Source organism: Carlito syrichta, unplaced genomic scaffold, assembly GCF_000164805.1.
Source record: "Carlito syrichta isolate Samal-C Ts95f unplaced genomic scaffold, Tarsius_syrichta-2.0.1 Scaffold314220, whole genome shotgun sequence".
Lineage (NCBI taxonomy): Eukaryota > Metazoa > Chordata > Mammalia > Primates > Tarsiidae > Carlito > Carlito syrichta.
The window spans coordinates 369,432-374,947 of NW_007258316.1; positions in this window are offsets into that span (position 1 = coordinate 369,432).

The following is a 5,516-nucleotide window of genomic DNA, read 5'->3' on the forward strand; positions in this document are numbered from 1 at the left end:
GCCACCGCAGCCTCAACCTGCTAGGCTCCGGCAATCCTTCTGCCTCAGCCTTCCAAGTAGCCGGAATTACAGGTGTGCGCTACCACGCCCAGCTAATTTTTGATTTCTTGTAGAGATGAGGTGTCGCCAAGTTGCCCAGGCGGGTCTCAAACCTGTGGGCTCAGGCAATCCACTCACCTCAGCCTCCCAAGGCCCGGGATTACAGGCTGAGCCACCGAGCCCGACTAAGACAGTATCTTTAAAAGGACAGAAAGCCTCTTTTTTTTTTTTTTTTTTTTTTTTTTGAGTTGGAGTCTCACTCTGTCGCCCAGACTGGAGTGCAGTGGCCGCTCCTGGCCACCGCAGCCTCGACCTGCTGGGCTCTAGCAATCCTTCCGCCTCAGCCTTCCGAGTAGCTGGAATTACAGGCATGCACTACCACGCCTAGTTGATTTTTTTATTTATTATAGAGATGAGGTCTCGCTGCCCAGGCGGGTCTCGAACCCGCGGGCTCAGGCAATTCACTCACCTCAGCCTCCCAAAGGCGCAGGATTACAGGCTGAGCCACCGAGCCTGGCTCAGAAAGCCTCTTTAAGAGAACTGGGAGTGCTGGAGTAAGAGAAATCGGTCTGCTGTGTGCCAGGAAGACTGGGGTAAAAAGAGGAATCAAATGAGAGAGACAACTTGGGAAAAGTTCAGTGGGTTACTTGATTGGTGATTAGGTGGGTGGAGAGAAGCAAACTAAAGGGCTAATCGAAGGGCAAGTTTCTGTCTTCTGTAGAAAGCTCTCTAAGACAAGGACTCCCCTTTTTTCTCAAGGCATTGTAACAAGAATGAAGTCTCGGAAAAAAATTATACCTACATTTCCTCCACAAGATTGCTTTAATAAAATATGGTTTCTCCAAACTACACAATTTTTTTTTGAGTTGGAGCCTCACTCTGTCGCCCAGGCTGGAGTGCAGTGGCATGCTCACGGCCACCGCAACCTCGACCTGCTGAGCTCAGGAGATCCTTCCACCCCATGTTGGTGATTGCCGAACATATGGACTGTGATTATTTCTAGGTGATGAGGTGCCTGGGGCTTTGTAGCAGGGGCGTTTTTCCTCTGTGCATGTTTGTATTTTTCAAAGCTTCCATGATAAGGATGTATTCTGTCTATTTTTATATGGGATGTGACAACTACATCTGACTCAAAACTGAAGACACCAAAAGAGCCACAAATCCCAGGTGGGTGCCCAGTTCTGTTTCTGGCGCTGGTGTGTGTGCTATGCTGTGAGGGACGAGATTTGATTCTGTTATTTAGCTACTGCTTGATCCACAATTTATGTTTTTCCAATTAATTCCTTTCATATGCAAAATCCCACATGGGTAAAGTTTTTTGCAATACTCAGTGGAAAGAAAAGAGTTAAGCAGGAAGCAGTAAGGTACCAGAAAGAGAACAAAATATGGAAGGTGAACAGGCTCAGTGTGGGATACTGGTTAGACCACTTACTGACAGTGGGGCCAAGTATCCCAATCAGAATGTGGATTAATGCTCATATCACAGTGTTAGAATTAAGTGAAATAAAATAGGTAAAACACAGCTGGGCTCAGTGGCTCAGCCTGTAATCCCGTGCCTTTGGGAAGCTGAGGTGAGTGGATTGCCTGAGCCCGCAGGTTCGAGACCCACCTGGGCAACTTGGCGAGCCCTCATCTCTACAATAAATCAAAAATTAGCTGGGTATGGTAGCACACGCCTGTAGTTCCAGCTACTTGGAAGGCTGAGGCGGAAGGATCGCCAGACCCAGCAGGTCAAGCCTGCGGTGGCCGGGAGCAGCCACTGCACTCCAGTCTGGGTGACAAGAGTGAGACTCCAACTCAAAAAAAAAAAAAAAAATAGGTAAAACACTTCTACAACATAGGTTCTCAAGAAATCTCACATTTTCTTCTCTTTCTACCTGTGTATTTTCCACAGAGCATTTAAAAACATTTTGAGGGTGAGGTGTAGAGGCTCATGCCTGTAATTCCAACACTTTGGGAGTCTGAGGAAGGAGGATTGAGCCCAGAAGTTTGAAACTAGACTAGGCAATATAGTGAGACCTTGTCTCTACAAGAAATAAAAAATTGAAAAAAAAATTAGCCTGGTGTGATGGTGCTTACCTATAGTCCTAGCTATTTGGGAGGCTGACGTGGAAGGATCACCTGAGCCCAGGAGCTGAAGGCTGTGGTGAACATGATCAAGCCATTGCATTCCAGCCTGGGCAACAGAGACCTTGACCAAAAACAAATTTTTTTTTGAGGGCCAGAAATAGAAAAAAAAAATTTTTAAAACAAAATTGTCCAGGCGTGGTAACTCACCTGTAATCCCAGCACTTTGGGAGGTGGAGGCAAGAGGATTGCTTGAGTCCAGCGGTTCGAGACCAGCCTGGGCAACATGGTGAGGCCTCGTCTCTACAATAAATCAAAAAAATTACCTGGGCATGGTGGCGTGCACCTGTACTTCCAGCTACTTGGAAGGCTGAAGCAGAAGGATCGCCTGAGCCCAGCAGGTTGAGGCTGCGGTGGCTGTCAGCATGCCACTGCACTCTAGCCTAGGTGACAGAGTCAGACTCTGACTCAAAAAAAAAAAAAACAAAGACAAAATTGAGGAGTACTGAAAAAAGCCTTATTTGCATGGAAATAATCCATAACCACATTGTGGTGAGGCTAGAACAGTGTTTACTAATCCTGGGTATTTACAGATCACCTTGATGATGGGACCATATCATCTGGACTTAATTTTTTTGTACATCAACTCACTTTTTAAAATTGTGGCAAAATATGCATAGCATAAAATTTACCATTTTAATCATTTTTGGTTCAGTGGCATTAAGTACATTTACATTGTACAACCATCACCCATCATCTGTTTTCATACCTTTTTCATCATCCCAAACTTAAACTCTGTAAACAAAACAGTAACTACCCAGTCACAATCCCTCCACCTCCACCCCAGCACCCCTGGTAACTTCTCTTCTACTTTCTCTGAATTTGACTATTCCTGGTACCACAAATAAGTGGAGTCATACAATTGTTGTCCCTTCGTATCTAGCTTGTTTCACTTAGCGTGATATCTTCAAGGGTCATTCATGTTGTAGCATGTATTGAACTTTTTTTAAGGCTGAATATATTTCGTTGTATGTATATATTACATTTTATTTACCCGTTCATTCATTGATAGACATTTGGGTTGTTTCCTCCTGTTGGATGCTGTGAATCATGCTGCTGTGAACAGTGGTGTACTGACTTCCAATTCTTTTGTGTATATACTCGGAAATAGAATGACTTAATTTTGTGAGGAACCACCATGTTTTCCACAACAGTTTCGCAATTTTACCTGTCTTCCAGCAATGCACAAAGGTTCCAGTTTCTCCACATCTTCACCAACACTTATTTTCTAATACAGACACACACGTATAAATAAACTATCCTAGTGGGTGTAAAGTGGCATCTCATTATGGTTTGGATTTGTATTTTTCATGAGCCTAGTGGCTATCAACTCATTTTTTAAAATGCTTGTAGGCCAGGCGCAGTAGCTCAAGCTTATAATCCCGGCACTTTTGAGAGGCTGAGGCAAGGGTACTGCCTGAGCCCATGGGTTTGAGAACAGCCTGGGCAACTTGGTGAAACCTCATCTCTACAATAAATCAAAATATTAGTCGGGCGTGTTAGCATGTGCCTGTAGTTCCAGCCACTTAGAAGGCTGAGGAGGAGCCGGGTTCAGTGGCTCAGCCTGTAATCCCAGCGCTTTGGGAAGCTGAAGTGAGTGGATTGCCTGAGCCCACGGGTTCGAGACCTGCCTGGGCAACTTGGCGAGATCTCATCTCTACAATAAATAAAAAAAAACATAGCCGGGTGTGGTAGTGTGCACCTGTAGTTCCAGCTACTTGGAAGGCTGAGGCGGTAGGGTCACCAGAACCCAGGAAGTAGAGACTGCGGTGGCCGAAAGCGGCCACTGCGCTCCAGTCTGGGCATCAGAGTGAGACTCCAACTCAAAAAAAAAAAAAAAAAGGCTGAGGAGGAATCGCCTGAGCCTAGCAGGTTGAGACTGCAGTGTTCATGAGCATGCCACTGCACTCCAACCTGGACAACTAGTGAGACTCTGACTCAAATATAAATAAATAAATAAATAGGTGGGCATGGTAATGCGCACCTATAGTTCCTGCTACTTGGAAGACTGAGGCAGAAGGATCACCGGAGGCCAACAGCTCAATGCTGGTGTGGCTGTGTGCTACTGCACTCCAGCCTGGATGACGGCGTGAGACCCCAACTCAAATAAATAAATACATTAGAATAAATAAATAAATAATGCTTTTGACTTGTACGAAGCTATAGCATCTGAAGTCCTGGATAATTTACACAAATATTGAAATTTAAAAATAATGTTCACTTGCAAACCATCTAAAATGATGAACTAGAGATACATTTTGGAAAATGGCGCTGTGGAATACACAAGACTCTAGATTCTACCCTCAGAAGGCATACAGACTTCTCAAAATACTGGTCCCCATGAGAGACTAATACAGACTTGCCTGGGTCTGTACTCTAGCGGGGGAGAGCATTTCACCGTATGAGCGTGTCAATCTATGAAGGTCGACTTACTCTGGATCATTCAAAATACTGTTGCTATCTTAAAGGCCTGACAGCAAGGAATGGTTTACTATATTAGGGCTCATCTGTAACTTTGGAATATTATACCATCTTTAAAAAATCAACTTTAAGCCGGGCTCGGTGGCTCAGCCTGTAATCCCAGCGCTTCAGGAGGCTGAGGTGAGTAGATTGCCTGAGCCTGCGAATTCGAGACCCACCTGGGCAACTTGGCGAGACCTCATCTCTACAATAAGTAAAAAATTAGCCAGGCATGGTAGTGCACGACTGTAGTTCCAGCTACTTGGAAGGCTGAGGCGGAAGGATCACTGGAGCCCAGCAGGTGCACTCCAGTCTGGGCAACAAAGTGAGACTCCAATTCAACCAAAAAAAAAAAAAAAATCAACTTTAAAAAACTTTTGGTTGGGTGTGATGGCTCACACCTGTAATCCGAGCACTTTCGGAGACCAAGACGGGAAGGATTGCTTGAGTCCAGAAGTTCAAGGCCAACCTGGGTAATAAAGCAAGACCCTGTCTACAAAAAATTTTTAAAAATTAATTGGGCATAGCGGCATCTGCCTATAGTCCCAGCTACTCACAAGGTGAAGTGGGAGGATCACTTGAGCCTGGGAGTTCCAGGCTGCAGTGAGCTATGCTTACACCACTGCACTCCAACCTGGGCAAAAGAGAAAGATAAGCAGGAAGCAGTGAGGTACCAGAAAGAGCACAAAATAAAGAAAAAGAACTTTTTTTTTTTTTGAGTTGGAGTCTCACTCTGTTGCCCAGACTGGAGTGCAGTGGCTGCTCCCGGCCCCCGCAGCCTCGACCAACTGGACTCCAGTGATCCTTTCACCTCAGCCTTCCAAGTAGCTGGAACTACAGGCACGCACTACCACGCCCAGCTCATTTTTTTATTTATTGTAGAGACGAGG